Genomic DNA, 12,330 nt, shown 5'->3' on the forward strand with positions numbered 1-12,330 from the left:
CTTCAGGAGGTATAGCTGGATCTCTGACTCCAAAAACAAAAGTAAGAAAATCTACAGATTTCATACAGAGCAGGATCTGTCTCATACAAATATCTGATATATCTGGCAGTAGAGTTCTTAAAAATATTTTACAAATGAAAAGCATTTAGATCACATGGTACTGGACGCATCAGGACGATGTACTAATATTGCATGTACTGGGGTACGGATAAATGCCATGTTAAATATAAATTGATTGTTCCTTGCTGGTAATGCATTTGGAAAAGCTCTGCTCCGATAATCTGCTTAGAAGACAAATGACAAGAGCAGTGCTCCACCAAGAATCCTTCAAGTGACAAGCCACTCCTTCAGTGGTGTGGGTATCCCTGGGCAACGTGATGGGTCACTGCTGATTGGATGGCTTGGGCTGATTCGCTCGTCTCTAGGGGCAGAACTCCGGTTCCTGCTGAACTGAGCCAGTGCTCATTACATCAACTGTTATCAGCTCAGTAGGCACAGGAGGTTGAACCCAATCCTGATGATCCTGCCCCCCGCCACAGGGGGGCGCTCCAGAGTGGATGGCGTGGACAGCTGCAACACAGGCTTCAATCTTTCACCCAGGAGTTTTGATGGGTGAGGCTAAACTTAGGCACTCACTTTAATGCACAAATGTTGAATTTTAAGACCTATGAAACACACACACACACACACGCATACTAACTTAATCATATACAAATACAGTCGCACATGCACACTCAATAACACCAAGCAAAGGCTGATATGAGTGCCATCAAAATTTCCCAAATAAACAAATGCATCATTCTAAATACATTGAGATGCTTTGTGTCACAGCAGATGTGTAAATTATCACAGTAGAGCAATATGCAGTACTTTAAAGATTTATTGGTACGTTTGACATGAATGAAAATGGGAACATTGATCATCATTTCGCAAATTACACATCTTTCTTCAACCATGTTCTTGGGAACAGAAATGACCAATGAACATAGTGAATTATTTTTTTTAATAAACTAAATGAAATCCGTACAATTCATTTATTTAACTTTGGCGTAATTGTTTATGGCAGCCCCTTTATTTGAAGGACAAAAGAGTAGCTTTTTTCCAAATAATATTGTGAAAAAACTGGGAATTAAATGATTGATGTAAAATGGCTACATGGCTAGGTAACTCATGATGGATAACAACATAGCCCTGGAAAAGGTTGAAAGTCACAGGAAGACATTACCTGAAATGATTTCGATCTTCAGATGTCGTCTCAGGATGGATTCACCTCTGTGTGCCGGCTATGCATATCTGCAGTGTGAGAAGATGGAGAAGACTAAACAAATACAGGTTTTATGTGAGGACACTGAACAAATTAAGTAGACAGGGTGCAGATGTGCTTCTTGAATAACTGCCAAATCCAATAGTGCTATAACGCCTAAAGAGATCCTGATTAAATGTTTTCCATAATCCAAATGATAGTGTTGACACTTCACAAGTTTGCAATAATAAAATAAAAAATGTCACCTCATTTTTGCTAAGGATTATTTTCATCCTTATGCCACTGTGAATGACAATACCAAACAGTCTGACAAGACAAAATTGTATTGCTCTGTTTTGGAAATGTCCTTTCATCTGCACTTATGCAGATTAAATGTTGTAAGTAATTCAGTATGTGCAGATGCTGTGATTCTAACGCAACCAAGGATTTTTGTATTTCTGATATTTGCGCAGAATGTCCAAGGTCCCAAGTTATAACGCCATGTTGAACAGAGGTGGAGTTTTTTTGTGACCACTGGGCATCCTGATAGAACCTTTCATGTGGTGGCAGTATGAATGCCACCCAAATTATCCAGCCCCTCTGGGCAGGGGTGGGTTTGAATTGGGGGGCGGGGGGGGCGCTTAACGCATCCTCTACCATTCACCACCATGACTACCCCTCTGTCGTTTGTTGCCGTGCCCACTCCCCTCTGCCAGTCATCGCCATGGCCACCCCTCCGCTGTCGCAACCCCTCTGCCGTCGCCAAGCAAGTGCTTCTGAGGAGCGGAACTTAGCCACTGTGAACACGGACATTCCCATATCTGTTCACGGAGCAAGCCAAGTCCTGCACCTCAGGAAACTCTGGCGCCAAGTCATCCGATCCAGATGTCGTCCTCCTCCTCCTCCTCTTCCTCCTCACTTGTAGGCCACCCATGTCTGTGTGGTTGCCTTTTCAAAGAAACCCAGGAGCTTACAGATATTGGTCTGTGTCGAGTTACACGCAGTCACTAGGAGAACGCAAGTTGGCAAAGACGAATTGGGACGTCGAAATCCACCCCCACGTGCTCGTCCCGATTCAAGATTGAGGGGTTTTGTTGAGAGAGGGGTTTAGTGGCCCTCTTAGGAGAGAGAGTGGAGCGTCTACGAAAGAAGAAAACACGTGCACAGGGGTGTTTGGTAGCCAGAGAGAACGGAGGGAATACTGGTCTAATCAATTCCACTAAAGCACTCAATGGGCACTTTTATGCGCAACTATAATATTTTTACGAGTCAGATAAATTACCCCCCATTCATACTCTGTCCTTTAAACTTTCTGTAAGGTTTTTTTTCTTTCTTTCTTCTTGCTGTTGCCGCTTAATTGTGAATTTACAATAGGCATAAGGAATGATAACTATAACCTTGTGTGTATAATGAAGATGTTGAACATATGGAACATAAAATTCAAGTAATGATTTGGATAATATGAACTGATTGGCACCAATTTCAACACAAAACACGTGTATTTTTACAATCATACCTGAAGTATAATAGCAGATTTTTTGTTGTTAATGGCACAGCTCTTTATAGGCTGCAATTTTACAATTACACCACAAAATTGAATGGGTATAAAAAGCTCTCAAAAGATTTTTTTAAAAATTTGACCAATAAGCTAAAAGCACAATGTGCATGTGCAATTGTAAACACAACACAAACTTGGCTTTTTTGAATACAAACAAATGCGAATACAAAGCAAATACGAAATCCTCTTGGTCACTGGCCTTTCCTACTGCGAAGCTGACAGGAAGAAAGGCTGAAAAATCTGAAATTTGACCTTGGCTTGCACAAAATGAAAGCACATAGAGGTTCTGCTCTGTCCAAAGCAGCACAGAAATTAGGCGAATACATCACGGGGTACAGGGTCACACACACAGATACCTGTGCAACAAAAAAAAATTCTGATTAAACCAGGATAAGCACTACTCTCATGCTTTTCCCTGTTCTTTCCAGGTGGGGTTAATGGCTTTTTCAGGGGGGACGAGGACCATCTTAAGAGGAACCAGCCGTGTGTGAGATCCAGCATCCAAAAACACACTTTGATTTATGGTCACGGCTCTGCTGTATATTTCTCAGCCTACGGAGGAGGCCGGTTTCAGGACAGTCTTAGGGCCTTCGCGCATAATATTTACGATTACCCGGGTCTGATAACGTTAAATGGGAGAAGACTTCGAAAACCAAAATGTCAAGCTGATGTTCAGTCCTGGCACCAGGAAATCCTGCCGTTGAAAAAGGCACAAAATTCAAACAGGACGGAGGACGGAGTTCCCCCCAAACACCCATACGGGCCGGCTTCCTATTTCTGACACATTTCATTGTGCGTCTCTGAATTTTAGATATATAAAAACCGAAGTTTTTCCTTTTTTCACCCGGTCTGTTATCAGTCCCCTTGTGAAAACAGTATTGTTCTCTTTGGAAGGAACAATCACACAGCAGAAACTCTCCAGCATGCTGGGCTCCAGCCAGTGGTTTCTTTCACCTCAATACAAAACAGGAAGTATCTCAACACAGAGAAAATATGCCAAACTAAATACTTAAGTGTACACCAGTCATCCATTATGAAGTCGATCTCCACAAAATATGGAACAGCTCTGCGGGCCCTTCTGAGTGGACTCAGTCTTATCGTTCGCCCACTCTTCTGGCTACACTAAATAGCTATAGTCATCTTCGTTGTTAAGAGCAAGTGCTTGAGGAAGAAGAAGCTAAGTATCCTTATATCATGATAAGCAGTGACTAAATACACAAAACAAAAAGTCCCCGTTTCCTACACGCAAGCAGCTAGCCTACCATCGCGCCAGGGTGGAAACTCGAATTGTGAGAGGCTGTGACACATAAAGGAAATGTTTTTCTTTTGTTTTTTCAAAACAGAAACGGGATTCTGCCTCAAGTCAGCGAGCCACTGAAAAAGAGAAAAGAGAAACGCCTGACCACCAATTACAGTTAGTCGCCGTGAGTATCTTCCCCAAACAGAAGGTCTCATGAATTACTTTCTCGTCAGTTCCCTCTTGCTGGATGAACTTGAGTAGGATAAGTCTACGATCAGTCCAGTCTAAGTTTGGTGTGTAAGCCCTTGACTAGGATTTTAAGTTTGTACGCATGACAGGGTGAGGAAAGTTGGGTGGTGATGAGTGGTCAAGGCACCTAAGAGGGTGACTGCAGTTTGGGTGGCGGGGGGTAGGGGGGTTGGGGCTGTGGATTGCAGCTGGTTGGAAATCCCTGGCAATGTGATTTAATGACATAAACCCAAATCACTCTGCCAGGAATCCCTCCAGCTGCCCCATAGAGAGAGGGAGAGAGCGAGGGATGGAAGGAGAAAGTGAACTGGTAGAAGTGAGAGCGACATTAATACATTTGGTAATTGTCTGAATTTGAGCACACACAGGAACACACTCCTTGATGGATGGAATAGGGTGTATGACTATCAGTGTTCCATTCATAATTCATAATTCATAATTCATGACTGCCCCACAATCTCCTCGCTGGTACTTGGTCTCCATGAATAGGCCTGATCCACAAAATAAACAAGTCTTTTTGCCACAATTTCATCATCAAAGTATTGAATCAAAGCACTGCGTGATTCATCGCCAGTCATGTTTCCAGGGTAGATTGCATCATCTGGTTGTAGTTTGAATTGTACTGCTTTTTAAAAAAAAACAATTGGTCACTGATAAATGGGACAGAACTTCTTCAAAGCTTTGCCAAGGCTGCAGCTAAAGGGTTAAACTCTGCACCTTGGAACATTCCTAGCACCATCATTAGCACACATCCCCCCCTGCCACCAAGTCCAAGGTAATTAAAAGAAGCTGATGAGAGACAGACAGCTATTGAGGGAGTGGTGTGCTGGCAACCATTCACAGCCGATCAATCAAATTTATTAGCTGTGGAAGATGCAAGCTCAAGTCTCAATTGCGTTCTGACAGGCCCCCACAATAAACTCTCGGAAGGGCGTCAGTCTGTGTCTCATGCAAATGGCCGCTCTTTCTCCAGTTCCCCTTTGTCGCCCTTAGACCTGCGAACCGAAAGTGAACAAAGCAGAGGCCGAGAGCCTCGCACTGTAAACAATGAGGAGGACAATGCGAGGGGTTACGAACGAAGATGTGAAGATCCAGGGCGACCTGTATCGCGAAGCAGGGTTACTGGGTCGGCTGGATAACTGCGCTGAGTAAGATCCAGAGGCCTCCCGAATCTGGAACGTGGACTAAAGTAAGAAGCTCTGTTCTGGGTTTTACTCAGCGCAGTTATCCAGCTAACTCAATAATCTTGCCTCGTGATGCAGGCTCAGAAGTGCTATGTTTGATAAAGATTAAGGCGCGTATTAAAATAAATAAATAAATAAATAAACTCCCACATTTGGTATGGACATCATTTAAATTTATTTAATATTTAGTCAGTCCAAATAATTAAAAATGGTCTAGAAGTGTTTGTTTTTATTTTTTCATAACTCTGGATTTAATTCATTCAACGTTTTCTTGGACCAACCAAATTGCAGCACCGTGTCAGGGTTCGTGAGTTAATGATCTTATACTGAGCTTAATGAGCTTATTTGCGGAAATGTAAAAAAAACAAAATATTTTTCAAAAAGCTGCCTTTCGCCCGCGAGCTGATATCGAGCGGCAGCGCTGCCCTCGCTGATCTCGTCTTCATTAAGACGACTGCGGAGCGCCAGCGTTTTAATGGAGCGCTCAGGCCCCACAGGGCAGGCAGGAAGTCGCAGATATGCGCCTGAACAGGTGGCTCTATTAGAGCAGCCACTGCAGCGGCATGACCCCCGCGCACCTGGGAGTCCGCCTCCAGATGAAAGGCGGCCGGCCAGACTTTGGGAAGGGGGGCGGGGTCGCGTCTCGGCTGGGGCGGACATTTTGTCGCCGCGCCCGGGACGCCGGCGGACTCTGGAGTGCCACCAGGAGCCGTGTTAAGGTGCGTCGTCGCACCTGGGGACACCCTGCTCTGCCCAAAGTTGAAGGGGCGATGTGAAGGCGCATTGCCTTGGAATGCGAGTAAGGCACAGTCGATATACAGAAAGATATTTCATTTTCTGACCGTTATGTGGAAAAAGACAGCCCGCTCTTGCTCGCAGTGTAAAATAGCATTACAGCACATGTTGCTAACTGCAAGCAATTTTTCACTGTATTCATTCACAAACATAATGATGCAAATGGAAAATAGCATGACAAGCTGCACAGCTGACCCCTGCTCTTTTGCTGCATAAGATAGACAGTTTTATATCTCTAGTTTCGAGAATGTTTGCGTCACCAAAATGCATTTGTTCACACTAAAAGTACATCACAGACTGTAGACCATATCGGCAATGCAAAAAATAAAAAATAAAATAAAGAAATAAATCCATTCAGATTGGATTCTCTGCAAAACCTTTTTTCTACATTTGCTGCAGGGAGGTTCCATGGAAAGCATGAAGTGCTAGTCTTTGTGCCCTCCACTGTGGAGTGTTTAATGATTAGTCATATATAAAACCAAATTCAAATGAACCTCCACTATGAAAAGCTATGCAAAGTACCGCAATGTAGAACAATGTGAATGAGCATCTCCGAAGTAAATGACAGTTTTTATTTTTTATAATTTATTTTGAAATTACATTTTCACTTTGGATTGGAGATTTTTTAATTTTGGTACTTATCAGCCTCTGTATTTCTTTGGCTGAAAGTCTAAATATGCGTATAACCTTATTACGATCACAATATCATCACAAGCTTGCTGTTATTAATGATTATAATGGGTCAGAAGGGTTAATGTACTGTAGTTCTGAGAGCAGGCATTATATAGATGGAGTAGCACTTTCACTATGCTCTTAAAATACAGGAATTATCCTCATCAAATGGAAACACAAGCATAGCCCTTTACTTTATTAAGGTCTTTGGGTGTTCAGACATGTACTAGGATCTTTGTGTTTCAGAACTTCTTGAATGGTGAAACATCATAAGTATTATTATTATATTCCCAAAGGATCCTGACCTGTCCTTTTTAAGTGGAAAATTGCAAACTTTGTGCGCTGTTGTGAAAGTCAAAATTTGTTCACAGTGCACATAATCATTAGCGTGTAACATGAAATGAATTATTTTTCACATACCTCAGCCTTTTGCGCTTTGAGTTAGCAGCTAGGGATACAATTTCAAAGGCCTTAGAGGTCCTTGACTTCTCGTCTGTATGGGAAGCAATCAATTACACGACAACAAACTCTCATTATTTGTAGGTAAACTCACCAGAGACCAGCGCCAATCAAGCAACCAAGTCCTCCCAAATGGCTGAAATGTCCTAAACAAAGAGGAGATATTTTTTTAATTTCACTCATTTGCCAGAGTTGAAGTCAATAGACAATACCATAGATACAAATGCCCATATGACTCGGACAACAGGAATTTGTATTAAATTCATGCAACAGCACAATCAATGTGTGTACAACCTGAAGGCACATTCTTGGTTTCACAGAGGTGCTAAATTTAGAGTCTGTATATTTATAAGCAAACCAGAATAATAATGGTCTACGTGTTCACCTTTTATGACCCATTGTAAAAAACCCAATGTATCCCAGAGGGAAACGCTTTGAAGTCTGAGGTGACCACTTGACTTGTTGTGTTGTGAAGTGTTTACATACTCAACACAAAGGGTGGCATTCAAGAAAGGTAGGCCCCTTATACACATAACCAAACTGCTAAAACTGACAGGGTCATGTGATTGGGTATGACAGAAGGGAAAACGAGGACCTAGTTACATATGAGCAGGACGGAAAACATTTCTTAGCCAGAAAGCTACACTAAGACACAATGTTGTTGTACTGTAAATAAGCCTAAGACTTTGACCTATTTTTCACGATACCAGGACTTTAAAAAATTTCCAAGTTGGAACCAAACGGTTACTTTCCAGATGTAGAACCCAGCAGCCAATAAGGGCCTTTCTAAATATTTATGCCCTTTCAGTCAATATGGCTCAGCAGGAAATAAGCAAGCAGAATCCAGTATAAACAATCGTCCTGTGTAGTCAACGCTATACAGTATGGTTTTAACTTTGGCTATCAGAGCGGCCTTTTTATAGCCCTCCGGTATCCCAGAAGCACTGCATATTTTTATAAAAGGGCAGGAAATGCGAAACAGAGGGGGGAGGGGGGTGACAAAAGGCGAAGGCAGTAGAAAAGGCTAAAGTGTGAGGTACGCCAGAACGCTGCTCAAATGCTCGGTTCCTCTCAAGCTGTGCAAATCATATCCATACAGAGCACTGTCAGCACAGCTACGGCTGTGTCTTCTTAACCCTTGAACGTGTGACATCACAAATACGTGATCAGAATGTTCATAACTGAACGTTCTAATGCTGACGTAACAATCACTGCTGGTAATTGGAACCAACGGAATTATAGAACACTGACTTGGAATTCTGAAAAAAAAATAATTCCAAAAAAACGGCCTCTTCAAAGGGCTAAATAAAAGAAGTGAAAAGGCAAGAACTCCATTTGTGCTGAAGTCAGTCGTGTCTCTCAACACCTCTGCTGACACCTGCTTCGGCTGACCTCAGAGCAAGAGGTCAGGGGACAAATGGGCGTAGGAAGCGGCTCAAAGTCCTCCGACATGAGGCCCTCCTCTAAAGCAGGCCTGAAAGGAGAGGGGTGTCGGGGCAACGTCGGAGAAACAGAAAACAGGTGGCCAACACAAGGCAGCCGGACTGTTTCACTCCACAAGCCTGACATTTTAATACGCGTAATTATAGATATCCAGCTCATGAGCTTGACAGGACTGAAAACAGCACGTAATTGTAATAGCAACCGTCAAATAACAAATACTGATTGCTTATACTTATGTTTTCAAATATAATAAAGACCTAAATGCTCCTACGGTGACATAAACAATTATGCGCAATCAGTGAATCTGAAATAATACTAATAATGGGCTAGGCCTGATGTAGTCATTTAAAATGAAATTCATTTTATTTTTCACAGTCTACAAAGTATTTTATGTTGACAAACACAATATGCACGCAATATACTGTCCACAAGACCAAGAAAAGAAGTACTATTTGGCCATATGAAGAAAACAGCTCTATTTATGTATTATAAGTGATTAAAATGTTTTTGAATGCCGTTTGGGGCTGACAGATGGAAACGCGGGCCTGCTCACCGCACAGACTGACGATCCGCTTCCTGAACTCCGCCTCGCAATTAGCATTTAGCAGCCAGGTCGCAGAGCCCTTTGAATTCCTGCCTTTCAATGTAGCGTTACGCGCCCTTTCCTTCCCCCCCCCCGGAGTGATGGAGCGCTCGGGGGGGGGGGCTCGCCGAGGCGCTCCGCCGCTGCTGATTGACTCCGCCATCACGGGGAACGTTCGGCCAAACTGCCGCAATTAACCCCCGCTCTCCCCGGCAGACCCCTGCCGCGCGCCCCCCTCCCCCTCCCGACACCTGTGGCTGGAAAACGGCGGGAGCTTCGCTTTAGCAGAGTCTGAGGTCAGGGACGACGCGCGCCCCCCCCGCCGCTCCCCGCTGACACACTAATGGCCGGCGGGGGGGAAGGGGGCCAAGCGCACGCACACCTCGCTGCCCTCTGAGATATCGGATCCCCCACCTTACCTCGTCCTTTGTGTTCTGCGGCTCTGGGTCCCTCGGCAAATTCACCTGACATCACCGCGGAAACCCCATACCTGCTGGACGGCGGCCAGGGCGCTGGGCGCCGGAGCCACAGAGCGATGGCAGGACGCTGTGTTCCTCCCCCCTGGAGCGTTTCTCATTCCCTTTTTTTAGGGGGTCGCCTCGCTGGTGTCCAGCAAGTGCGCCGTTTCCGTGGTGATGTCAGATGAATCGCACTCGAGGGATGCCACTCTCGATTATCACAGTGCTTCCTCATTCGCTGCCAGAACCAACATTCTAATCACCAAGTTTGGAGCACACGGGATGCTGACGAATTCTAATGTGACACCCAGTCACACGGGAGCCTTTCGAACCGCAGCCTTATCCTAGAGGGTGGTTCGGCAAAAGGGGGTTAGCCGCAAATGCGCTTTAGGCGGGAAGCCTACGCTACGCGTGGTTGGTGGTGAGTTACGGCAGGCTAGACCCTCCAGTAAACCCATTATCAGTACTGACAGAGACCATTCAGCACTCTCCGACAGGCGATTCATCTGGCAGGCTGCGAGGACATCGGCGATGAAATTTGCCGGGAGGAAGGACGGCCGCTTTCACGTCTCTCGCAGTCGGGCTACGGCGGGGTGCCAAACTCCGGTCCCGGAGCGCGGCGGTTTCTGCTGCTTTTCCGCCGTGTTTCGGCAGGAGTAATTGGCTGAGGAGTCCACACACCTTTTTTCTCAAGGCCTTAATTGGCTACAGATGGAAAGGAAACCACAAATACCTGGAGACACCGCAGCCCTCCAGGACTGGAGTGTGACACCCCTGGGCTAGACTGTAGACCTGAATTTGTGGCCTGTGCCATATTTTTGCTGAGCAATTACCATGCAATATATCCTAAAAAAAACCAAACCATACAACATTAATTTCATACCAATGCAATTTCAATTCAAAGGCATTCTATAATGATTTATGAGATGCAGTCCAACTAAAAATAAATTAATTAATGTGCTATTTCAGAAATAATTGTGGTGTAGTTTTCTAAAGAAGCCAAAATAAGTCATAAAAATGTGTCCATACAAGCCCACATATTTGCAACAAATGTTTCCTGTGTGAATATTTATTTGCGAACAGCCGTAATTCAAATTTATACTGGTTCTTTAACACAAAGGGTATTCACACCTCCTATGCAGGGTTTCACTACCGCAGTTAAAGAGCTTTGTCACACTGCCTACACCCTTCTTCAACACTTCAGCACTGTTCCAACGCTGTGCGAGTGTGCAGATTTTGATGTATTCACACCGCAAGCCAACTTGGACGGAGTCACTCCAGACGTATTTCCTGAAATCTGTGCGTCCCGACCGCAGCAGCCTATGTGATCTCCGTGCCGGGAAACGCAGTTCAGGGTGGAAACTGTCATGAAACTGGAGAGTAGCTGAGACTAAGGATTTAGTATTAAACCTGACTGATATTACAGGGCAAAAGCCCAGAATAGCACTGTATATGAAAGGCCTCTCATTTGTTCCGTATTATTAAAGAGTGAGTCTCCCAGACATGTAATGAGCACAAAAAAAAAAGTATTACGCTTGCGTACAATTCAAAGTTAATGTAGAGCTTCGGTGAAAGTAATAATAGTGTCCTCCATTGTTCACTCTTCACTCCTCTGTCTGCTTTCATGATGGCTGCCATTAGCGAGTTTCAAACTGCCGGAGCATGTTCAAAATGGCTATCAGGGCTTATTCATTCAGCGCTGCTGCGTGCCCTAGTCTGGCTCGCTGCGATTGGACAGGCCTGGCGTCAATCAAACTTCGCTGGGCGGTTGTTTACTTCTCGTTAGGGGTTTATGCCAGCGCGCTCTCCCCCTCCCTCGTCTCCCACCCCGAACCCCCCCCCCTCCCCCTCCCCCTCCCCGAAAGATCATAAACAGTTTCCACAGATTTAGTCATCATGGCTAGACGGCTGGAGCACGTGCGTTTCGTCTGGGCCCCAGATCTGGGAGGAAAAGACCCTGCCAGGAAGGACAAAGGACCTGTGGTGCATTCTGGGGGAGCGCCGGGGCGGGCTCACCGAGCACCAGAGCTCAGATAAAGCCGAAAAATTTGGCCGGGAGCTTGAGGGAGGGCCGAAGGGACGAAGGAGGCAGGGCGGCCATGATGGCGACGCTGATAATCGCGGCTTTGAGGCAGGGGACAGGGCACAACTCACAAAAAAATAAATAAATAAATAAAAAAGGCACAAGCATGTGCTATAGATCAGAGCAACCGACCGACTGGCCAACATTTCCTCTTTAATACGCATACATGGAGGCGCTTTTAGGGAACCAGTTTCTCCATCAAAATACATTCCAGCAGTGGGAAAAAAAAAACGCCTTGTCGCAAAAAACTGCCATGCTAGACCAGAGTACTCAAACAATACAAAAGCAAGGCTCTGTACTTTGATTTTTCTTCCCCCTAAGGATGGATTTTACTGCAGAAAATGTTCTCTTTTATTATTATTT

The 12,330-nt window shown here is 44.7% G+C and overlaps 1 long non-coding RNA gene across 1 annotated transcript in view; it reads right to left on the reverse strand.

Annotated features, from left to right (window-relative positions):
• Positions 1-679: 679 nt before the first annotated feature.
• Positions 680-12,330, reverse strand: part of LOC135258294 (uncharacterized) — a 19,798-nt gene continuing 8,147 nt past the window's right edge. Inside the window, exons 2-3 of the long non-coding RNA XR_010330947.1 lie at positions 7,495-7,546; positions 680-1,293 (exon numbers count right to left, since the gene is read on the reverse strand). This is a non-coding gene — a long non-coding RNA (uncharacterized LOC135258294). The remainder of the gene's footprint in view (positions 1,294-7,494; positions 7,547-12,330) is intronic.

Source organism: Anguilla rostrata, chromosome 6 (genome assembly GCF_018555375.3).
Source record: "Anguilla rostrata isolate EN2019 chromosome 6, ASM1855537v3, whole genome shotgun sequence".
Lineage (NCBI taxonomy): Eukaryota > Metazoa > Chordata > Actinopteri > Anguilliformes > Anguillidae > Anguilla > Anguilla rostrata.